Consider the following 26323-nt stretch of genomic DNA (forward strand, 5'->3'; position numbering starts at 1 on the left):
GAAAATGGGTGGGCCAAATACAGAGTGGGTGGATGTATATGATTTTCTTCAATTTGGAGGATTTCTAGAGGGTTGGTCCCAATCGACTAAAAGCATTGATAATTAAGAGCATGAAATTCACTATATTAGGTGGATCATTATACTCACTAGAAATCAACGGAGTGTTGAGAAGCTTTGTGCACATGCAAGGAAGAATGCATGTGATCACACTAGGAGCTTCGGGGGGGGGGGGTCATTTTTCCACTGACATCACTTACAAGAAGATCCTATAGATAGGATTATGGTGGCAAATGTTAGGGCTTTTTTCAAAAGATGTGAAATTTTCTAAAAGATGGGCAGGCCAACAACAGCAAATATGACATCGCTGACCACCATACAACCATTGGGAATTTTTATAAAGTGGGGTTTGCACTTCAAGGGTCCATTTAAGAAGGTGACTCCAAGGAAGACTAAGTACATTCTGATGGCCACATATTATGTCAACAACAAATGGGTGGAAACAAAGGCATTTCCTAGCAAGACAGCAAAGTCAACAACGTGATTCTTGTATGAGCAAGTTGTGTGTAGATATGGTTGTTTGATTTAGATAGTTTCAGACCAAGGAATCTATTTTACCAACATTGAAACAATCCAAATCTTGATTGAAATCTTCTTGATCAAGCATCAAAAGTCAACAATGTACTATCCTAGATGCAATGGACAAGTTAAGAGTAGTAAGAAAACCATTAAGACCATTCCGACTAAGATTGTGCAAAAGGATCCTCATAATTGGGATGAGAAGCTTTAGATAGCATTGTGGGCTTACAAGATAGTTTGCAAGATCACGACTGGGATGACCCCATTTTGGATGGTGTACAATATAGAGGCAGTAGTGCCTATGGAGTTTGATGCTCTTAGCCTTGGGATGGCCATTAAACATGACATGGATTATAATTCAACACTAAAGAATCGACTAGATGAGCTACTAAAGCTAGATGATATCATATAGAGGGCAATGCTATGACAGGAAGTGGTCCAATAGATAAGAAAATATTGGCATTACAATAAGCTGAAGGTAAAAGAGTTCAAGAAAGGAGAAATAGTCTTACTATATCAATCAAAATTAGACCCAAAGATACCTAATCTAAAAATAGCATGTTCAAAGCTATATGAGGTAGATTGTCAAGACTTTATGAGGTAGATTGGGTACTCTCAAATGGCACAATCAATAGATTGAAGGATTTATCTAGACTAATTCTACCTGGGGTCTATAATGGAGGAAAGGTCAAGTTGTACTACTCTAGATCATAGGAAAGCACTAGAAGGGTAGGACAAAGAAGAATTTGATTCTAAAGATCGACCATTGGACCTGTATCAAACTCAAAGTAGTTGTATCATACCAGAAGTAGTTGCGACATATGAAGGACATGATGCAGGTACTGATTTGAGGATTACTAGACACCAAAACCAAATAATTGAAACTCATAATGCATCTGAATCTCACAACAGTCGTTGATAGTGCATTGAAGACCAAATCTTTTTTAGTATGCCGCCAGTTATCATTAGAAGGGTAGACCATGGACGACTTGTCAATAATAGTGGGCATAGAGTAGGAGTATCGGGAAAGCTTTTGGAGGAGGAAACTTATTTTGGAAAATGGACCGGATGGTAAAATTGTTGAAAACGCTCTCTCTAGCAAGTTTGACTTGGATTCCCTAATCTTCTTGAAAAAGCTCGCTCCACCAAATGAGTTCTAGCCACGCATCATCTACTCCATCGCAGTCCTCTTTCCTAATCTCTCTCTCTCTCTCTCTCTCTCTCTCTCTCTCTCTCTCTCTCTCTCTCTCTCTCTCTCTCTCTCTCTCTCTCTCTCTCTCTCTCTCTCTCTCTCTCTCTCTCTCTCTCTCTCTCTCTCTCTCTCACACACACACACACACACACACACATGAAATCTCTATACCTCTCGCAGTTTACGCAAAGGGTCACAAAGTCACAGGAATAGAATAAATTCGTATAATTACAAGATCAAACCACTTGACAACAAACATATCTCTATTAAATAGCTTGTAAAAGCGATCGTTTTTATAGTGGTGTACAAAAACGATCATTGTCTACGTAATGTGAGGCACAACCTAAAATATCTACTCTATGTCAACAAACATATCTCTATTAAATAGCTTGTAAAAGCGATCGTTTTTATAGTGGTGTACAGAGAAGATCATTGTCTACATAATGTGAGGCTATTGGATCTAACTCCACAATTTTTGGAAGCGGCCCCACTAAAGATGCTTCCCTCAGCATACGATCCACATCAGTTGCACGCCTCTTGTCTTGCTCTTGTATCTCTCTAAGCTGAAGGGCTTGCATATCCAAAATCTTGCGCAATTTAGTGGTGATTTGTTGTTTCTCTTGAATATTGTCACTATATAGGTTCCCCAACAAAGCCAACGCCCCAAAGTCTCCTCCGTACTGGATGACAACGTTGTACTCGTTTGTGTACTATGGAAGCAATTGCCAAACAAAGCAATGCCTTGTTCCATACCTCCTGCAAAACAAAAGAAAGTTAAACAAAGTAGTGAAACATTGTTTTCAAATAGAAGATTCCAAATTGTACCTTGCAAAGGTGTTCCATGTCCAAGTGTGCTCTTTCCTCATTGCGATGGACATTAAAAATGTGCACATAGTCCTACTTTCTTTCTTGCAGATTGGTGTGTTACAAAAAACTATGTTTAGATGGTCTTCCCACCATCCAGCAACAGCCGTGACATCATGAACCATGCCATAGTTTTCAGACTGGCAGACCACTATAAACGCAACTTTGTCAGCTGTTACAAGCTTGAGTCAAGCAGGTTGTCCAAACTGGCATACTTCCATTTTGTTCCAATCTAGCACATCAAAATCAGAGAGCCCATACACATGAGTATTGGATGGAAAAAATAAAATAGAAGTGTTCCCTATAGACTCAATGGCCGACCCCTCACAAAATGTACAAAGGAATTTCTCCACAAGGTGTGGCTTCACAGTGCTCATCAAAGCATCCTTCATGTCATCCTCTGTCTTGTCTAAACTGAAATGCGCAATCTGAATCCGATCGTCGTTGCTATATGTAAAAATCCTCAAATGAGAGCACGCCATGTCAACAGATCAAGGAGATTCTAATTCACACAACTTGCATAACTACCATTTATGAAGGTTCTTACCAAATGATGAGTATGAAACTAATGGCAAGTCGGACACATGCAATATTTTTGTCTCCAGACTTGTTGCAAAGTCAATTCAACTTCCTTCACAGACATTCCAATCCTTTTTCCTAAACACCACAAAGATAGCAATCAAAAAGTGAATTATGCTTTATTATTCTATGAACGGTAGCACAACTTACATTTTTCCTTCTCACAAACAGGTAATAGGTGAGCTTGTAACATCTCCATAATGCTCCATCTGTGCAGCAAAATTGAAAACGCTATCAAGAACTAACTTTTATGAAAAAATTGGAGAAAAAATCTTTGTATGAAACTACCAATCATAGACTTGAGACATAGTAGAAATTTCTTCTCTTTGAGATGCCTACACACTTGACTCTATTGTGGCGAGCATTTGGGTGATATGGTGATGCATACTATGTGCACCTCCACCCGCTCTTTCCTCCCTTTCCTTAATAGCGTCATTGTGTGCCTTTTCCTTGTTAGGAGGGAAGTACCCCTCACCATACTCCAAGAACTATGGCAAATTCGTATAAACAGTGCTTTGGAAATTACGTGCTATCTGCATTGGGTTGAAAATGCAATCTGCTTTTTCAACATCAAGCTGGCACTTTTAATGTTGAAGTTCCGCTTCTATAACCATCTAACACAACGTGGTTCATTATAATCACCAAAAATAACTTGTTCATTCTTAATGTAAATATGTAATGTACATACCTGAATAGACATCTTTTCCCTGTGTTTGCCAACAAGGCCTTGCTCACCTCAGATTGCGGTCCTTTCTTCATTTTTCCTAGCTCATAAGCAAAGGTCTTATCCCAGTGTGGTGATGTTTAGCATCCTCTAGGAATGAGTCAAGGTCCAAACCAGGTATCGATTTCAAATGTAGACTGTTGACAGACCTACGAACACTTTTTGCCTCTTTTACAATAGACGACCACAAAACCTTGATCCGTAGCCACTCTCAAATGATAGTGAATTCTCCTATTTCAATTACACAATGTGTAGTTCAAATATTCTTGTAGTCTCGTGAAAAAATAGAAAGGCATCGAGATAGTCAAGTTACCAATTTGAGGGATGTTTAAACTCTTCACATCTGTTGGGTCACTTGAAGCCATCACCCGGAGAAAGTATTTTTTTGTTGTTGTGGGGAGGACTGCACAAGCCAACCTGCACAATGGTTCTTTTGTCACCCACTTTGGACAGCTGATCCACTTGATTGTGTGCAATGTTATGCATGGTCGTCCATATGGATCAATATTGATTTGTACTCTATGCATGTTTTCATATACCATTATAGAATTAGGCACAACCAACCTCACCACCAATCGTCTCCCAAGGCCGGATCAACAGTGACCAATGCATGTTTTGTCATTTATCTGGAAGGCCCGTCCATTTCAAAGAATGCCTTTTTGTATTTGGCCTAAAACTCTAAGGCGGCATTGTATCCTTCTTAGCCATAATCTTTTTAAGTGCAAGGGTATATTTTTCCTACACACATGGTGTCACTGCTGATTTAAGTCTTTGAAAGAAATAAACTGATCTAATTATAATCTGGAACTCTTTAATGCAACTTATCGGATGTAGAAGCTGCAACATCATAGCGACAAGAACATTGTACCATGATTTCTTCCCAACTCTCTTGTCAATATTTGTCTGCATCACTTGATAGCTTCTCCATGATAGCCTTTTTGAAGCAAGCTCTATTGCTCGCACCATCCATAGCATGTCCGTGTAAGAGGTAGCCACATAACTTATTTTGTTTAATCTACATTGGATTGAAAAAGAAAACATTAAGTCAAACTGCTTTCAAAGATTCTCAGACACCAAAACCCAAAGGAGCTTACTTGTTTATACTCATGACAATGCTCAACATATCAGCCTTATTCAAGGAGTCTACTATCACAGGCTCAACTTGAATGCTTGGTGCATGTTGCCATGTCTCTCATAATCAACACCTAAAACAAAAGAAATAGTGCATTGAACACATATGCAAGTTCATACCATCAACCATATAACTCACACTCTTTGTTAAGTGCTTGCCACAAGGGATCCCATGTCTGCAAGATGGCATCGTCTACTTGGGTAGATGGATGGCCCGGTGCATCAAGAGAGCATATAAAGCTTCCCTTAGGCTCATAATACCCCTCCAACAAAAATGTATCGGCGGCCAATGGTTTTAGTTGTTTAGGATCCTAACTAACTTGTCTTACTTTCTCCAGCTTAGTCAATCGATAGAGTGGCACCCAAGGTAATGGAGTCTCATGCTCCTCCTACATGGTACAGAAGATTGTAAACCCATACTTTGCAACAATTATTTCTCTATTTCACTCAAATGATCTTATGTACCTTCAAGTTTTTAAGATGTGTCAACAACATATCTTGGTGAGCTGTAACATCTTTGTAAATTGGAAATTCACCTCCAACGTTTGCTCCCGCTGACATGTATGCCTCCATTTTCTTGTCATTGATCTTTAGAGTCTTCAACATTAGCAACAACCTTAGAAGAGGCTCAATCCTGCACTTTTGCTTTTCCTTGCATACCCTTTTTAGATGTTGCTTTTGAGGTTGCAATAGATGGCAATGGCACAGTGCTAATTGACATACTCTTGGAAAGTGAGACACTAGCGGATGGAGACATTTCTTGTGGCTCTTTCCTTGCTATCTTCGAAATTTGCTAATAAATTAAAAAAACAATATTCAACCTTTAGTCTACACACAAGGTAAATGTAATCTAAAACCACTATAAATACCGTAAAATAATATCAGATCGCTTTTAGGCCACACAAATAGACTTTTCTCTACCTTTTTTAGGGTAGTCGTTTCTTCATTCGTCAAAGGGGCATGGGGGAGTGGAGCATCCTTGCGTTGCAACAGAAAATCAACCAGATGGTAATTTGCTACCATGAAGACAAGCTAAGTTTGATGTATTATCAATCTAGCATAGACCAATTGCCTCTCTAGTTGTAAATGAATTCAACGTAAGCTCAACCATCGAATGTCGTCACAGGAGTCATCTTAAGTCTCTTAACTAACTTTGGCACAAAGACTTTGATATGCAAAAATGATGCTAAAATCTCTCTCTCTCTCTCTCTCTCTCTCTCTCTCTCTCTCTCTCTCTCTCTCTCTCTCTCTCTCTCTCTCTCTCTCTCTCTCTCTCTCTCTCTCTCTCTCTCTCTCTCTCTCTCTCTCTCTCTCTCTCTCTCTCACACATTCAACAAAAAACGCAGCCATTTTTTGATCGAAGAATCTTGAAGTAGGCATAAGGCAAAGTTTGCATTGATGTAGGAGCCGTACTTTAAGCACAAGGTAGAGAAAGTGTAGATTGCTAAAGTACTAAACGACAAAGGCGTCGTTATAGCCAGAATACTTGACAATAGAAACACTCAACTTCTCAATAGCAAAGAGCTTGGAAATGCAATAGCCAACTTGTAGCCCCTTAAGGATCTTTTGCAACAGCACACGCGCGTTGAAAGCTGCTGTAAAGAGAAACTTGGCTTGATGGTTATGTTGATAGCAGTCGGGCTAAGCGTTTACCAACACAATTTTGTTGACTAACAAATGAGCACAAACACATGGTTAGGTGTCGTGGTACAACAAACACCTCTCAATTACTTCTTGTTACGCTGGCTTATAAGGAATCAGGATGATGCGACCAATGATCATGTTGCTTAAGCTATCATAGCTACATGGGTGTCCACACCCATTACTAAGTCATTTAGCTAGACAGGAACCTAGTGCTGATTTTGTTGAAACATCTCAAAAGATTACTTTTAAGAAGAAAAATCCCGTGTAATAAACCCCCATTACACTCGCTCGCCGGCGAGCTGCAGTTTGTCAGCACCTTGAGAAGATCGTGTTTCTCATCAACATTCAGAGTTGAAGCCAATCAGTGAACTATTGAACCAACCCATTACACCCCCTCGTGGACGAGCAACAATTTCTCAACGCCTTAAGAGGAAGAATCCCACGTTATATGGCTCGTGTTTCTCGCAAAAACGTTTCTTGATAGCAAAACGACAATAGAAGCAAGCAAGCATGAGACAAACTTCTTTGCCACCAATACCCCTAGATCCTCCTGTTAATATGACTGCCACCCACCATCCAGGTTGGGAACCAATTCATGAGTGTAAAATCATGGCGTCACATCTAGGATGCACATATCAACTTAAATGATCAAGTTATATATGAGCCTAGAGAGAGAGAGAGAGCAACCGATTCTGGTGATGGCGGTCTTCAGGCTGGTGCTTCTTTGCAAGCACGCTACGCATTCCGCGTGATCCATGTAAACATCATTTGGAGTTGAAGCCATTTGGAAAAACCAAGTTGATGTTTAGTAACACTCGCTACACACGCTGGAATTGGAGCCGATCTCTTTAGATAACTGATTCTAGTGGTGTTAGAGTTTACAGCTACTGGTGATTCATTAGTTCAATCAGTAGGACTGGAGGAAAGATAGAAACTAAGCTAGAATAGTTATATGAACTCGAATACATCTACTGAGAATTATACAAGCTGAATGACTGGAATTAGTGTTCAGATTCAGATTCAGATTCAGACGAAATGAATACAAAGTATATCTGGCTGAAGTGTACTTGACTATTGTATTAGGAATTACAGAGTAATAGTACAAGTGGGGATAATGTAGCCTAGGAATAGCTTTAGGACTACAATCACACACTAAGAGTAGAAAGTCAAAAGATAAAACAACCCAAAAGTACAGCCAACAATTGCCAACCCGATTACAATGCAATGGGTCCTATTTATAGCTTTTTGGAGTTACTGGGGTAATCGTCATGGTAATTACTGAATGATCCGCTGCTCGGCCTTCCAAGAGCTGGTTCCCACCTAGTGAAACTGCCTCCCCTATCTACATCCTTCCCTCCTTTCTTGAATTTTGGTAAGACTCCAAAATTTCTGGAAAAAATCCATCGTCTGATCCTTCTGAAACATGGCTTTATACCATACTTCATGCTTTGTTGAGTGCTTGACACCCCCTATAGTTATAATTCCATGGGTGTCACCAAAAGAGATATCCACACCTTGCTGAAAAAAAATCCGTCGTCTGATTCTGAAAAGGTTGGGAAAATCCACCGTCTGATTCTGAGACGGCTAGAAAATTCCTCTATCGAGTACCAAGATGGAACTACTCATTATACTTCCACTAAACCGGCTTTTTTTTGTCCTTAGGTCTGGATGGTGTCTCCGAAGTCCCAGTGCCAGCATTGTCCTATGTCCTTTTCAAGCACTTTAGAGGACTCAACAGTAAGTTGCAGCATTTGGTTAATGATCTTAGTGAGACCTCTGAGCTGAATTTTCCACTGTCCCATCCACAGTAAGTTGCAGCAGTTGGTTGGTGATCTTAGTGAGACCTCTGAGCTGAATTTTCCATTGTCCCATACACAGTTTGATCCTCTACACCTCATCTCTTAGCTCCTGGAAATCATTCACTTGGAGAGTGTCATTGAAAAGTTTTTGCCAGGTTTTTGATGCCACAGTCGATCGCTCATACCAATCCTGAAGATCATCAGTAATCTTATAGTATGTGAGCCGATCTACTCATTTTGTGTGTTGAGGATAGAGTGCTGGAAAAAATCTTGGCAACTATGCCTCTCTTGCTGGTAAAGCATACAGAAGAACTGGGGAATCATGCATAAATTCTAAGAAATTAAGGACAGCCTAGTTCTCTTGCTACATCATCTTTCTGGTTACCTTAACCAGCTGAAACGGTCGCCAGAGAGCAGTTGCCTGTTCTCCCACTGACATTTGAGTTTGAGGTCCCTTGCTAGTGGCAGTCTGATCTTCAAGAATAGCTCTCACCCTTTGATCCAGAACTCCCCTAGCGATCTGCATTTGCACTAAGACCTCTTTTAATTTCCTTGTGACATCCTTCATGCATCTATATGTTGGCTTGTTCCCCAGCAGAAGTTCTAATTCCATGGCTAGGGAACGACAATCTGCAGTAGAATGCCATTGCCAATGTGGGTTAAATACTCTCTCTTCAGCAGTCAATATCCATTCAGGCACCCTTTCTAATAGTTGTATTGTATTGGGATGCTCAGGTAGTTGACAGACCTCTTGATCATGGAAAGTAGCTGATTTCCAATGCTCAACTATTTCCCTGGCACCGAAATATAGCGCTAAATTCGCTCCAAATCAAAGATAAGATCATCATCCTCCAGATATTGCCTCGTTATAGGAGCCTGCTAATGTCTCAATTTCTTATTCAGCGTGATGAGCTGTAATGAATGTTGCCCATCACTTGCTAGACCCTTAGTCACACCTTTGCCTTTCCCTTTAGCATCTCTACTATGTTGTGACTGGTGTGCTGGTGATTTTCTAGTGTTGCTGGGTTGTTGCTTTCCCAGCTGTTGCAGATCACTCACCTACTACCCTTCAGGCTGGTCTGCGTGAGACTAATCATTTCCTCCCATTGTCCCTGCACCACCAGTACCAAGTTCTAGAGGTGGAGATGGAGGAGAATCATCATCACTATCATTATGCCCTTCTTCTGGTTCATCCTCCTTCTCTACTTCTTCTTCCTCCTTATCATCATCCTTCTGTTGTTCAATATAATCAAGGATAGCTTGATTTGCCAGAGCATTGTTATATTCAAAAAATTTATCTTGCAAATCACTCTGCATTGTCTCCATAAGAGCCCTCAAGTTATCCATGTTGAAAATAACATTCCCTTCTGGATTCAAGATCTCGGCCAGATTATTATAGATATATCTTTTTGTTAATGTGGCCTTCAGAGCAGTGTGGATGGTCAGTAAGGAGTTGAACTCAACTCTCTTCATTCTCAGCAGAGTTTCAAACCTATCAGCAGTTCTTTCAGCATCTGCCTTTTCTTCTCGTATGGTCCGTATCTCAGACTCCACCTTGTCAAGCTTACTTTGTAACTGTTGAATAGTCCTAGCTGATTGAGCTTCAAGGATATTGTGGTGCAGGTTCTGGGCTGCTCTCCCTTGCTCCATATTTTCAATTTTCTCCTCAAACTCCCTTAGTTCAGTCTTTACCTTAGTTAGTTCATCTTCTGACCTTGCAGTATCCAGCATTTGTCCCATGCAATTGATAATAGTGTTCCATGATGACTGAATAAGTACGCAACAACCATCCTTAATCGTTGCTGGGTCAGAGTCAGTTGGCTCATAGACCATGACAGGAGCCTGGTAGGGTAATGCAGAATAATCATATTTTTGCAAAACTAGGCATCCCTTGAGAGGATGAGTCTGCATCTGTTGTAGCCTATCGTTCTTTGTCAATAGCAGGGCTGCTTCAATGTATGGGACGGAAACCCTACCAAGTGGGCTTGGAGATGCTGGTCCTTTTCCCTTATCAGTCTGGTCTACTGGCTGCTCAGGACTAGCCCTTTCTAATTGGACTTGTCCAGTATTGGTGGTTGCTGAAATCTGGCCTGCTGGCTGGCTGACTCCACCAGTGGTTTGGACCATATGTTGTTCAGTCTAGTTAGCTGAAGTCTTTTTAGTAGACACTGTTTTGATTTGACTTTCTAATTGCTTCAAGAAAGCCGTGCTTTTGGTCAGTGTCGTCCTTGGCCTCTTTGAACTGCCAGCTTCCTCTTGTATAGCCTTTCTCTTTTGCCCGGTGGGAAGTGACTGGCTTCCTGGGGCTTCTTCATCAGATGATAATTCCAGATTCTGGGATACTGGAAATGGCTTCTGGCTCTAAGCCATTCTCACCTGATCATGGGCGTCTAGAGAAGTTGCCCATTATAGAAAGTGCCAAACATACCAAGCCTTGAATACACTTTGAGACTTCAACTTGGCAGTTTGTTGAAGTACATTGTGCGACAATATCTGATAGAGGTTGATATCAACTTTAGAATCCAATCTCTTTGCTAAAAGCATAGCAAATAGTTTCTCTGACACATATGTCGGATTATTTTCAGGCTCATAGCTTCAGCCACAAATCGATAAGCAGTAGGAACGTCCAGAACTGCTACTGGAATCCCTTGCGCAATGGCTTTTTGTCTCCTTTTGGTAGCGTCATCTTCCTTCAAAGCTGCACTGATCTGCTCTGTGGTTGCCACAGATGGCTTTGGCTCATTTGGCATTCGGAAAGCAAAAGCAATGTTCTCTGGAGTAACTGTCACTTATCTACCATAGACCATAGCACTTCCATCTTAAGCATTAAAAGAATCCAAGACTTGCCTTATGATGGCTGTGTCAAACTCAATCCTTGTAGCTTGTAGAACCACACGCAAATCCCATAGTTGGAGTAAAGCCTTGGCTTGCTCAGTAAACACATAACGCTGAATCTTACTATGCAAAATGAGTGGAAGAGTTGCCTTTGCAGCAGTAATAAGCGCTTGGGTTTCGTCGATAGCCTTCTGCATCTTCTCTGACATTTTCTTCCTACCCATACACCTTGAGGACAATGAAGCAGTAGACAAAGAAGAATACGACTTACATGATTCGTTGAACCCGTATCCAGGTGTGGCTGGCAAGGACAATTGAAAATCCACAGTCTCCTCAGAAGAAGAGGTTTGCGGCTGCGGGCAGTGAGGAAACCTCGGAGCTCAGCGATGGTGAATGGACAACAGAAGGTAAGCGTCTCACAGGAGATTTGTGAGAGAAAATGCTTACTCGCCTTACTGTTATACTCGTTCGTGCCATAAAAGCTCCACCACTTATCGTTCCTAGAGTTCTGTGCACCGCAAGTGACGTGGCAGACATGCATTAGACAAGAATTTCGCTCATCTTTGAAATGATTACTACTGATATTCCATCTGACCATTGGTCCCCCAAAAACTGATATTGGTGTCCATACTTTTCTGGTTCTGGTCTGGTCAAGGTTTTATCATACTGGCGCTGTTCTGGCTTTTTGGCTGGTTCTGGAACTGGTTGTACATGGAAAAGACCTAAAATAGCTGATTCCGGATTCCCCTGGTCTTCAGCTCCCAGACCATCAATGCCCGTTTCCCTGGCTTCTGAATAATAGAGCTTGATTTTAGCTCCATTATATACCCTCGGAAACAATAATCCAGATAGATCTTTCAGCCTTACCGTGCCATTTGAGAACACCCAATCAACTTCAAATGGTCCTGCCCAGGCTATCTTTAAGTTTGGTTTCTTAGGGCCTAATTTGGACAGATATAATAGTACCAAATCGCCTTTCTGAAACTCTCGAACCTTAATTCGTTTTTCATGCCATTATTTACTTCTTTGCTGAACAATTTCTTGTTCCAGCAGAGCCCTCTGTCTCAGCTCATCTAACTGGGTTAGCTCTTCCAGCCTATTCTTCAGATTGTGATTGAAATCCAAACCATACTCTACAGCCATTCTAAGACTGGGTATAACAAATTCTACAGGGACAACAGCTTCAGTTCCATACACCATTCTGAATGGTGTTAACCCCATAGTGACCTTATAAGCTGTTCTATATGCCCATCGAGCAGTCTGAAGCTTCAAGTCCCACTGTTCTGGCTTTTTCTACACAATCTTGGTGAGGATAGTTTTGATAGTCTTGTTGCTGCTTTTGGCTTGCCCATTGCATCTAGGAAATATGGTGTGGATTTCTGATGCTTGATTGAAAGCATATCCATGACGATATCCATAGTGTCATTTATGAAGTGTGTCCCTTGGTCTGACACAATCTCACAGGACATCCATATCGGCATACAATATTCTCAAATAAAAACCTTGCAATGGATTTTGTTGTATGGTCAGGAAGAGCCTTAGCTTCTACCCACTTGGTTACATAGCAAGTAGCCATAAATATATATCTATTCTTCCTAAGAGTAACCTTCTTGAAAGGTCCCATAAAATCCAAACCCCATTTCATGAAAACACTCAGTGGATGTATTGGTGTTAAAGGAGTCATGTCTGCTGTTGTGGGTCTACCCATTCTTTGGCATATGTCATAGGTTTTGCAAAAACTTCTGACATCAAATATCAATGTTTTCCACCATAAACCAGCCTGCAGAATCTTCTTGAAAGTAATATCAGTAGAAAAATGTCCACCAGATTCTCCATTATGTGCTTTTGAAACAACTTGCAGTTTGCCCTCCATAGACACACATTGACGAAGAATCCCATCGACACCCAATCTGGAGAGTGAGCCACCAATAATGGTAAACTTTAAACTTTTAATAACCAAAGCCTTCTTCTGGTTCTGCTTCCAGTCATCTGGGAAGCCACCCTGAGAAAGAAGCTAATATACTTCATATAACTTTCATGATCAATTGATTCCGCCGCTTCCAACTGAAATAATTCAGCATCCACTGGTTTGTCTCTTAAAGATGCTTCAGAGTAGCCCTCCGTACTCCTAGAGAGGAAATCAGCGCCACAATGGTTTTTGCCAAGTTTATGGAAAATTCAAAATTCAAATTTCATAAGGAACATCATCCACCTAATTAGCCTTCCTTGAATAATGACTTTATTAATCAAGAATAATAGGGCTTGATGATCCACATAGAAATGAAACAATTTGCCTAGCAAATAATGCCGGAATTTTATAGCACTGAAAACCACCCTAAAGCCTCTCTTTCCGTGGTTGTATATCCTTGTTCAGCCTGGCTGAATCTGCGACTAGCAAAGTATACAGGAAAGTCAGTTCTTCCATCTAGCTGAGCTAGTATCGCTCCCATTGCCAGTCCCGAAGCATCCACATGTACATGGAATATGACTTCCCAATTTGGTTGGCAAAGAACTGGTTTGCTGATGATGGCACTCTTTAAGTTTTGAAAACTTTTCTCACAATCAGCAGCCCAAATGAACTTGTTGGTTTTCTTTGTAAGCTCATACAATGGTAATGCTTGAGAAGCAAACTTATGCACAAACCCTCTGTAAAAATTAATATATCCCAGAAAAGAACTCAATTCTGATGCATTCCTAGGCACCTTGGCCTGTTGGACACACTGGATCTTGTCATTGGCCATTTCTATTCCATTTCTGGACATCACATGTCCCAGTAGCTGTCCTCTCCAGACTAAGAAAATAGATTTGAATGGATTTAGACAAATTCCTTCTCCAGACAACGTTTAAAAACCATGTCCAAAAATAGTAAATGCTTTTCCTTTGTGGAATATACGGTGAAGTCATCCATGAATATGGCGAGGAATTGATGAAGAAATTCACTGAAGATTTCCAGCATACATCTCTGAAAAGTGGCCGGTGCATTGCAAAGGACAAATGGCATTACCAGATACATAAATGCTCCCCACTCTGTAATGAAAGTGGTCTTTTCTTGATCCTCGGGAGCAATTTGTAACTGGTTATAGCCACTATATCCATCCATAAAGCTATACATCTCATATCCTGCAATCTCATCAAGTAACATATCTGTGAAGGGTAATAGGAATGGATCCTTAATGGTTTGAGCATTCAGTTTCCTATAATCTACACATACTCTCATCTTCCCATTCTTCTTAGGCACAACCACAATAGGAAACAACCAATCACTACTGGCTATTTTAGTAATGAACCCAGCTTTCAGAAGGTTGTCAATCTCTTCTTTGACCTTCTTAGCATAACTCGGATTCATTCGATAGCGCTGCAGTCGTACTGGCCTGGCATCAGGTTTCAGTGGTATTTTGTGTTGACAAACCTCTGGATCCACCCCTTTGAGATCAGTATGCTCCCATGCAAACACATCTTTATAGTGCTGGAACATATGTCGTGCCTTCTCTTTCATTGTAGGATTCAGATGTTTATTTACCTTGATCATTCTAGGGTTTTCTTCAGACCCTAAATTCCATTCCTCTATCTCCTGATCATCTGGAAGCAACTAGTTAGGTCCTCCACCCTTTCTCCTGGTTGATTCCTCAGCATAATCCCAGGACAATCCTCTGAGCTCTGAATTACCATTCTAATTTCCAGTAGCTCCTCCAGAGCATACCGGTTCTACGAATGTGCTGAACTCAACTAATTCTTCTAGCCTTCCAGTTAACCTCACTCGACCTTCTCCTGAATTCAGTTCACTGAACTGTTTTGGAAATTGTTTCTTTTGTTTTTCAGCTTCATCTTTGGTTATTAAAATTGCATTGAGATCTATCTCTATTAATGGAAAAATATTCATAGCTGCCAAAATTTTCTCAATTTTCTTCACCTTGTACTTTTGGCAGAGCTCTTTGGGTCTCAGCTCCTTTCTCCAACTTCTGGTGTTATTTATCTGAATCTGGATTCTGCTACCGGCCCCTTGTATTGTCAAAGTCTGATTAGCATAGTCGTGAATAGCCTGTGTTGTCTCGTAGCCATGGGCATCCTAGTAGTATCCCATACGCTCCTTGCACATCCAGTACTAGGAAACTGGCTTTGAACTTTGTTTCCCACTCGTATCTGCATATTCTCTACCATTCCAATTGCCTGCACCACTCGATGATCAGCCATTCGGACTTTGAAAGGTGCTGGTCTCAGGTTAGTAATTCCCATCCTTTGTTGAAGATGTACTCCCAAAATATTTACCCCTGCTCCCCCATCTAGTATGACGCTTGAGAGTGGTTCCCACTGTTTTCTCACTTTGTAGTCCACCTGAATCACCGGCGCTTCATCATCTCTGACAGCTGTCAGGTCGACTGATCTAGCCTCCGCCTCAGCCTTCATTCACTACCTAATGAATTTCGCTGCTTCAGGTAGAGTTCTTCTAATGTCCTCTAACTCCACAGTGAGTTTTTGAATTCTGTCACAAATTTTGACATGAATTTCCTCTTTCTCATGATCAGAGTTGTCGTCAGAACTTGAAGAATTGGCATTATCTTCACAATACCATTCCTTTGGTTTAGTGCTTTCAACTCCTTTACAAGTTCCCAACTCTTCCATCAACCCTTGTACTGCAGCCAACATGGTCTCAGGCATCCCAGGCTTCGACTGATTTGGTTGTGTTGTTTCAGACAACTGGGTAGATATCTTATGAATGACCCGAGCATCAGAACTCTCTAGTTGCTTTGGAAGTTTCTTGGCTAAATCCTCAGTGATTTTTGCCGCTAGTTCTCTTTGCTCCTGCCATTTCATCCACCACATTTTCTTTACCCTTGGCCTTCCATACCTCTCTCTGCTGAGCCCATTTGCTAATTTCACAATTGATTGGTTTTGCTGGTCTGTCTAGAATTTCCTCAATCACCACCCCTTTGCTTCGTGTAACTGCTCGTACAAGAACTGGTTCTGGAACCTTTGTCTCGGTATCCACAACTCCAGGTGTTTCTGAACACTGAGCCGCGAAATGCCCATACTTACCACATGTATAGCAATTCAGGCTTCGATTTTGAAAATTACCATGACCTTGGCCTCGGCTGGTACCCGTTTGGTATCTGGCGCACCTTGCTCCAATACCACTTGCACCTGGTTTCTCCTCTTGAGAAACACTGGTAGTTTCCACTCTTACTGGTTCAGCATTGGTGAATGCTACCACTGACAAATCTTTACCCTTCTTAAAATGATGAATTTGAATACCACAGTTGTTCCATAAATGGCCATAGGCTTTGCACTAAGTGCATTGTGGACATTCGTTTGAAACATGGTCTTTAGATTTACACTTTGAACACCAAGTTTCCATTCTTCTTATCGGCTGTCTGGTCTGGCTAATTTCAACAAGATCCTTTCTTAGTCTTGTCCTTGGTTCTTTCATCTGAACTGCTTTCAGAGCTATTGGAGGCTCTACTAGACTCAGAATCTTCAGTAGAAGTATTGCTACTACTGGACCTTCTCTTCTTATGACTCTTTTCCTTCTTAGCTCGTTGTTCGAGCTTCAGGGCCCAAGCTTCTTACTATGAAACCCATTCAAAAACCATGCTCGCAGCCGCTTTTCGGATGGTGGTTCCTGCAGTTGCCTAGTTAGTTCCTTGATTTTCTCAACATAGCTTCTGACTGACAATTTTCCCTGCCTTATCTTATCCAGCTCACAGAGTATATCCTCATCCCCTCTCTTGTCTGAATATTCCAGTCGGAAAGTTTTAAGTAGTATATTATATGATCTGAGTTTACAAGCCGGATAATGGTAGTACCATTTCCTTGCTGCCTCCTTTAATGTTTGCGGAAAGTAGTCACCTCAATCATCTTCATCAATATTTTTTAACTCAACATACTGCTCAAAGGCTTGGATATGAACATCCAGGTCCTCCTTCTTTCCCCATTTGAACATGGGAAAATAAATTCTCAATGAAGATGTGTAATCATGTCTATCAGCCTCATTTCTTCCTGTCCTCACCTTGGAATCATGACTCCTTTTTGCAGCCTTCTTACAATAGTTTGTGTCTACATCCCAATTAGTTTATGCCTCCGTCTCAGTTGTTGTCTCCTCTATAGCTTTTCTACTGAAACTATGACGACCTCCTTTATTGCCTTTGGCACCTTTGTCTCCCTGTTTTGTCCGAGAACTCTTGGCCTTGGGTTCTTCCCTTTCAGCTCTGCGTCGTCTGGACTGTCTGGAATGTTGAGAGTCCTGTGCCTCTTCAGCATGACTGTGCTCCTCCTGAGCCTCAGTGTCAGTTACTTGTTCATCCTTGGGATTAGAGTCTCTTTCTGACTCCTCAAGAATAGGGTCGACACGGTAGGATGGTTTTGGCCACGACTGGGTTTGGGTGCCATTACTGCAGCTGAAACTCAAACTGGGAGAGGAGTCTGATGTCAATGAGCAACAGCTCTAGCCACCATGATCACCAAAATGGAATTAGAGCTGATCTCTTTAGATAGCTGATTCCAGTGTTAGAGTTTACAGCTACTGGTGATTCATTAGTTCAATCAGTAGGACTAGAGGAAAGATAGAAACTGAGCTAGAACAGTTATATGAACTGGAATACATCTACTGAGAATTAGACAAGTTGAATGACTCGAATTAGTGTTTAGATTCAGATTCAGATTCAGATTCAGATTCAGATGAAATGGATACAAAGTATATCTGGCTAAAGTGTACTTGACTACTGTATTACGAATTACAGAGTACTAGTACAAGTGGGGATAATGTAGCCTAGGAACAGCTTTAGGACTACAATCACACACTAAGAGTAGGAAATCAAAAGATAAAACAACCCAAAAGCACAACCAACAATTGCCAACCCGATTACAATGTAATGGGTCCTATTTATAGCTTCTTGGAGTTACTATGGTAACTGTCATGGTAATTACTGAATGATCCGCTGCTCGGCTTTCCAAGAGCTGGTTCCCACCTAGTGAAACTGCCTCCGCCATCTACACACGCTCGTCAAAATGAGTGATAGTTCCTCAACGCCTTAAGGAGAAGAATCACGTGTTAAGCAGCTTGTGTTTCTCATTAGCATACATAGTAAAATTCAATGGGCAACCATGTTGAACTATTGAACCAACCATGTACGAACACCCCGTTACACCCGCTCACAGGCGAGCGATAGTTTCTCAACCTCTTAAAACCCATTGTTGTTGTTTGACCATTGCTAAAAATGGTGCTAGGATGCCATACTATCTAGAGGGAGAAACTCTAGTGCCATTGCAAAATGAGCTGCTATCCGTAGATCTGATCACTTGTCCTTATGTCACCCAGAGTAGCTCTTGCATGCTAGCGAGTGGGTGTACAAAGAAATTGGAAATCCCACTATAGACACAACCCCACCTTGACATCAGGGAGTTGTAAAGGGAAGAACTAGGCTTAATATGCGCCTGCAAGAAATTGGCTAAAGTTGTAGCAATTGCAAGACACAATCCCACCTTGACATCAGGAAGTTGTAAAGGGAAGAACTAGGCTTAATATGTGCTTGCAAGAAATTGGCTAAAGTTGTAGCAGTTGCACACCTATGCGTCGACGGGGAGTTGTAATCGACCGTGTTGGGGCCAGCCCAACTTGGGCTTCTAGGTGTGAACATCTCTTATGTGTAAAGACTTTATAAGGCACAAAAAAATCTAAATGATCTCTCTTTCACTTTGTACAATGTGTGTCTCTTCTTCCCCATTTCCTCTCCCGTGTACTCTCTCCTCTCACTCACCTAGCCATGTCTATACGCGACGTTCGTTTCCACTCTGATTCAACAGGCTGAAGCTATGGCATTACCTTGGGCAAGAAAGTTGACGATGAAGTTTCTAATGAGGGGCTATTAGAGAAACATGTCCTCCTCAAAAAAGCTCAAACGTTCAAAATGAAGATGTGGTCTCTTGGAGTAGGGTATGTCCACCAACATGGTCGTGAGGAACCTCTAGACTATTTTCTCCATATGCTAAGCAAAAGGGGCCCCTCTCCAAAGACAATCACGTATGCATGCACCTTGTAGGCTTGTGAAAGTTTGAAGGATGTTACCTTAGGCAAGAGAATTGACGATAAGGTTTCTTATAAGAGGCTATTGCAGAAACATGCCATGCTTTTACATGTTTTGGTCGATATGTATGCCAAATATACGAAAGCTCAAAATGTTTTAGAGCAGCTTCAATCCTTTCCCTAGATGTCATCTCTTGATCATGTGATATGCTCCACATCACCAGATGTGAAGCAAAAAGGGCCCCTCTCTAGATGCATACATCTTGTAGGCCTTTAGCATTTTACATTTTTTTCATTAGACGTGAAGCAAAATGGGTCTCTCTCTCTCTAGATGCAATCACCTTATGATGCACATTGAGGGCCTCTCACATTATGCAAGATGTTATCGTGGGCAATATGTATTACCATATGTGGCATCTCTAACTAAGCTAGAAAGGTTTCGGATGAGCTTCATGCCTAGAATGTGGTCTCTTGGAGTGGGTTGAAGCTCTAGACTATTTTCACAAGATACAAAGCAAGAGGGCCCCTCTGTAGATGCAATCACCTCTACAGTATGCACCTTGAATGCTTGTAGCATTGTGAAAGATATTTCCATGGGTGAGAGTATTCATGTTGATGATGTTGCTAGTCAGGGGGTACTTTTATATGAACTTTGAGTAACATGTTATTACCTTGCAAGAGGATTGCTTGAGATGGCTTTTCCATGTTTTTTCCCAAAAGTGTTTGCATTCAGTTTAAACCTACCCATTTCTTAGGCAAAACAAGGTTCTTCCATGCAAGAGGATTGCATGAGATGGTTTTTCCATGTTTTTCCAAGAAGTGTTTGCATTCAACTTAAACCTACTTGTTTCTTATGCAAAAAAGTCATACCCATTTTGGATTTTGGCTTCCCTTGTTATGCTCACGCTTAAGGTGGCTCTAGATGCTTCTAGCTATTTGTTTCCCTCTCTTCTCTTGGCTATTAAACATTAGCCACTACAACATTTGACAAAGGTGTGTGTGTGTGTGTGTGTGTGTGTGTGAGAGAGAGAGAGAGAGAGAGAGAGAGAGAGAGAGAGCTAAACATGGTAATCAATTCTCTATTTTGGCAAAGTACAAGAGCTTAAAAACAAAATGGGTAGAGAGAGAGAGAGAGAGAGAGAGAGAGAGAGAGAGAGAGAGCACTTCTCTTTCAACTTTTCACTTGCAAGCTTGCAGATGCTAATTTTGCAGATGATAAAAGTGTGAAGAATTCCTCTCGCCTTTGTTCAAAGGATTTCACTAAGACCAAATGAAGATCCAAAATAGCTACCATGTCTAATCCTCATCATGAAACAAACACAAATATGCTCTAAGGTTCAAGTGTCTTTACCAATCCTTGCGAAGGAGGCAATGCTAACAAGTTCTTAAACATTTCAATCCTTCAAATGTGAAATTGAATAATTATTTGTGGTGAGAATTAAAACCAATTGAAGCGATCCAATCAAGGCTACAAGAAGACAACGACAATGTTCTTTAGAGACAAATGGCTACTGCACAAGCAATAAGTCTCAAGGTGGAGGTAGATTTCCAAGTTCATTACTCATGGATGGGAAGCTTGGGGGGGGGGGGGGGAAACTTATCAGCAAACAAATTAAATAGAAAATTAACCTTTTGTACAAACACGGTAGTGCAATTGGTGAAAGAATCATTATGGTATTTAATAAAATGCTATGGAGAGGTCCATTCATAAAAGTGTGGGGTACTTTGTCCTATAGTCCAGTTTTTTTGTGATGCACATACATTGAGGACTTTTATACAATGATTAAAAAATAGTTACCTACGTTTCAAGCAAGCATATGTATTACATTAGGTAATACTTTTTTATTGAAAAAGGCCAATTTTTAATTGCTTTGACATGAGAACACTATGTATCTTTCTTGCATATTTCTTGGATATCCTAGGTAAGTTTATATAACTTGCTCGATTTTTTGGTCGCTTGGATATGCTTGCTTGGACTTTGGGTTTCCTCGATATTATGAAGCATCGCGTACAATGTGCTAGTGCTTTCTAGTGGGCTTAATTTCTCTTTACCTTTAGCTCAAGTACTATAAAGGGAGTTTGACTATTGTGATGAGCCTGGGGAAGGTAACAATGTCAAAATGACCCCCCAAAGTTACAAAATTGAAATGTAATCAAAGAAAAACAAACAAAAAAACAAAAAACAAGTGTCAAAAATGTAAAATCTTAAGCTAGAAGAGAAATCCCGGCTTGATTTGGCACTTCACTCACATGAGCCCTAGAGGTTCCCAATGTAGGCGCTTTTCCTTGAGAAGCAAAAAGCCTTGAGCATACAAAATAAGCACACACGTCAAATGACTTTGAATCAATGTGAAAAAAGAGAGATAGAGAGAGCCCAAAAGATCAATTAAGGCGAGTCTTACAAGATGGCGAGCGAGTTTTTTTGAGCGATGAAAAAAACGAGCGAGTCTCTCAATAAAAGCTATTTGTAAGTTAGAGATACTTTTAAATGTGATAAGGGAAAAGAAACATAATAAGTGTGACAATTGTGATAAGATGTGGAGTAGCGACAAGGGATTGAAGTATTAGGAAAAGAGGAGAACAAGGGTTAAAGTGGTTAGTGAAGATCCACAAGAAGCCACCAGTTTCTTATTATTTTGCATGCAAGCCACTATGAAATTGTGCTTAAGTCATCATGATTCATTAATGACTCATTTCGTTCTGAATATGTAACCCTAATCTTTGAGGTAAAGAGCCTTAGGATGCGGTCAAGAAGCTTGGTGATTTTGCTTCTAAATATGATGGTCACAGTGCTCAAAACTAGGTGTAGGAACCTTTTTTTGGTAGAGAACTTTAGGACGTGGTCAAGAAGCTTGGTGATTTTTTTCTGTGATTATATGATGCTCAAAGGGCTCAAAACTAGGTGTGGGCAAACTCTAGTTTCTTAATATTATTCTTGAACCCATAATTAAGAAGTTTCATGAAATTTTGATGTCATATACAAAAGTTATATTTCATTTACTAAAATCTTGATGTGAGCCATTTTTGTGGCTTCAGCCAGTTTTGTGGCTCATTACAAGTCTAGTGTTAAGTGGCTATGCTCAAGGTTTTTCTTTAAAGTAGGAATACAGTAAGTAGCACACAATTTAACAACATGCACACATTTCCTCCTTGGTGCATGCAGGGGGTGTCCTCATCATTCCATACTACATTGGGTGAGATTTTATGAAGCATTTGAGCAATTGAGCATTGTACAAGTAGGAAAGTAGACATTGTGTTTCAAACAAGTAGGTCAAGGAGTAGGAATTGTAGAGCATGCAATACATTTTCTTTGCACTTTTGTCGACCACCAATGGAGTAGTGAGTGTAGATAGCTTTTGTGCCGTAGGTTCGAGTTATCTTCTTAAATAGAGTGGGGTCAGTTTGATGCTATATTGTTATGGCTATAGATGCAAAAGACATTGCCATCTTATAAAAGACCCTCACTAGAAATAGCAATGTCTTTGAATTTATGAAACACGCCAAAAATCTATCGCAGCATCGCCCAGATCCGCCACCACCAATGGTGGGGTGCCCACCATCCTGGAACTGGTCTGGGCCAGTGCGGATTGGTTTGGACTAGTTTAACCAAGGCCATTAGGGAGTACCAGCTGTAGTTTATTTAAAAAAAATGTGTATCAAGAGAGAAAAACGGCAAGGTGAGTGTGAGATGTCAAACTAACTTAGGGAAAGAAAAGCAAGGGGTGCGTCAACTCTAAAGCTTGAGGGTAACCCATGGGTAGGGGTGCAATGCTTGTGATGTAGCCTTGCAACTTGCAGTTGAGCTTGTAGAGATTTTTTCTTGAACTTTACGTTTCACTGATCCTCACAACTTGATGTGTTGGGATATGTGGTTACACGTAATATCTTCCACCGAAGTGAGGGACGGGATTCCAAGGGATTCCAAGGAATCTAGTGGAAAAACCCAAATGGAGATTATTTAACTTTCTATAGGTAGCTAGAGCTTATTTTAAAACATAAAAAAAACAAAAACTTATGCTCAAACCAGTCCGCGCCGGCGCGGACTGGTTTCAGCAGTTTCACAAGGTCTTGAGAGTCCCCTTCCTTGTTATAGGCGAAAACGCTGCATGGCGAGCTAGTAGGGTAGTTAACATGCTCAAACCAGTCCGCGCCGGCGCGGACTGGTTTCGAGAGGTTCACAAAGGCCTTCTAGGTCATAGGCAAAACAAGCTGCTATCGGTGAAAAAAGCTGTCGGATGAGCAAGGCGAGATTCTGCAACCATTGCCTTCGCCGTCTCCTCCCGAGCTGCAGAGCTAGCATCAAGATGCAACAGATGGAACGCGGGAAATGCTTCTGGCAATTTCACAGGCCGATGCGCGTTCTAACCTGTAGGACATAGCAAAGCCCATCATTGGAGAGAAGGGTTTCTCAAAAGAGGGTTGCCCCTCAGCTTTACAGCCAGGCAAGGAGCCGACAAATGAAGACGAGCCGAAAGATGAAGACGAAGTTCAGGAAGAAACTCATTTCCATATGCTACGAGGGGCCTTTCCTCCCCATTTCAGAAAGCTTCTACTTAAAGAAGTCATCATTATACATGAGCTTCTCATACTCGATGATGCAAGTGGAGGATGAATCAGTGTGGACAACCTCAGCTGCATATCAGACTACGCTGGCGCTCGTACGCGAGAGAGAGCACACATGCTAACAGCTCTGGGGTTGAGAGAGAGAGAGAGAGAGAACCCTGTGAGAGAATCGCTGCCAGCCTCGTCAGTGCACAACCTGTGTGAGCGAGGTGCCATCATCTCATAGCCAGCGCCCGTTTTCTGACAAGCTGTTGGTCGCCTTGCTGCCTACTACGTGCTGAGCATCTGTTCTTACCATCCTCCTTCGCTAGCCCTCGCCCCTTCCATTTTCCTTATGAAGTCGACGAAATCTGCTCTATTATGTATGATTTTATGAATTTGTCTGATCTGCTACACCTTACTAGCAAACAAAAAAACACGGCTCATCAGCGAGCAAGTAGCTGGAGATGGAGGGTATGCTTGCCTTATGTGAGAAAGGGAGAGGGTGAGAGGGATCCCATACAGTCAGCGAGTGTCACCATAGCAAGTCCTCTTATGAAGGGCCTCGAGTTCCACATAACCTTATAAGAGATGATGGACCTCTTGATGCTTGATACATGAGTGCAATACCTAAACTTGAAGATTGGTTTTCTCAATCATGCATCAGGAGCATCTCTTCTGATGACATAAGGCTCATACACCTAAGAGCTTGGAGGCATGTAGGCTGCTTCACCAATAGGACTATTGGGAGTAGCAAGAGCATGGCATGCTAAGTAGGTAGCACCTAAAAGGGGTAGGGCCTGTGACAATAGGTTTTGCAACAGTCAAGTTGCCAAGGAAGGCCTCAATGAGGGTTGCATCATCATCAACATCGGTATCTACAACATGGAATGTCGAGGAGGGTCAAGAAAATCTACATGCAAGAAGGGTCTCCACCTTAACAGAAGAGCAAGGCATGGTTTGAGCAGTCGTGCGACCAGTGGCCTTGAAATTGGGATACCTTACCACATAAGAGCATCCATAGAAGGCTTGGCACGCTCGTTTGCAGAAAGGTATGGTGGGATCACTCCTCTCACAGGTGTGTCAGGATCATTGTAGGTTATTACTGTGATGATACCATCATAGATTGAAAAGAAAGAATGAGAGAAGAGAGAGATAGTGCAAGAGCAAACATGCAGAGGCCCATCCACATTATGGCTACCTTTATGCCCATACCTTTTTTGATGTTTTTTATGTATCCATAATTAATCACTTTGCATATACTGCTGTGAGTTGGGATTTTGTTAGGGCCTCAACGTGTAAAGAGGTTTGGGATTTTGAAGCCTTCACTATTTTATGGTAATTTTGTGTTGAGATGCTAGTTGAATATAGTATGACATGATTATTTTCTCCAATACACCTTTCTCTCACAACAATTGTCAAGGGTGTTGCTCATATTTGCTCGAAAACCTGGCTTTGCTTGGTTTTCTTTGCTCGTTGATTGGAAAGCCTCAATTAAGGCTCTATGTGGAAACAAAGCATATATCATAAACACTTTGGGGGGTCAAACAAAGGAAACAATTCAGGCGATGATTTCATGTGCGATTTCCTTTATCGTACCTTAACTAGACGGTCTTCTAGGTATAGCCTCTAGTTAGCCTTGGGATATTTCTCTCGCGATTAAACAACTCAATTGGCTATAGAGAATTAAGAAGCTTGCCCATGGTATTAATAGTTGACCTTTAGTGCATATTGATAGTTAAACTAGTGACGCTAGCCTTTTGGACTTGTTGACCTTCACAACTTCTCATGAGCTCAATTATAATGTTTACAATCAACAAATTGTTTAATATTTTGTTACCAATCATTCTTTGTGCTTATTCACTACATGTGACTTTTAATTACCCGTGTTCTTCTGAGAATACAATTATTGTGCTATTTCTTGTTGATTATGTAGTGTTCGAGTGAAGATCAAGATTGCACTCTGGTTAAGGATAAGTGCAAATTCTTGTAGTGTTAAACTTTTTGATTGAGGGCACATCCATGGGCCATTACTCTCATCAAGATGTTAAATACTACAAGACCCATACAAGTAGAGCCATGGAGTTCTTGTTTTTCAGATAGACCTTCCTAAATTGCAAGGATGGAATTGACATCAAGAAGGGGGGCATGTTAGCTTTACGTATCATCCTTATTATTAAATTTTTTTTTCAGTTATGGGCCTGGCTTGTCGGTCCGGTAGGTCTATAGTCTACGGCTGGTGATCATCGATGAGAGGCACACTAGACTGCACAACAAACTTGTTTAGTGCCAATTGACTGAATGTGGGTGCCCGTATGTGAAAGGGACGGACCCAACCCATAGATAAGGTTGTAAAACTAGTCTCTGGGATTATTTTGAGTGTATGAAGCTTGCTCTTGCCTTGTCTTCTTCTTTTGTCT

Source organism: Adiantum capillus-veneris, chromosome 12, assembly GCF_014529385.1.
Source record: "Adiantum capillus-veneris isolate H3 chromosome 12, ASM1452938v2, whole genome shotgun sequence".
Taxonomy (NCBI): domain Eukaryota; kingdom Viridiplantae; phylum Streptophyta; class Polypodiopsida; order Polypodiales; family Pteridaceae; genus Adiantum; species Adiantum capillus-veneris.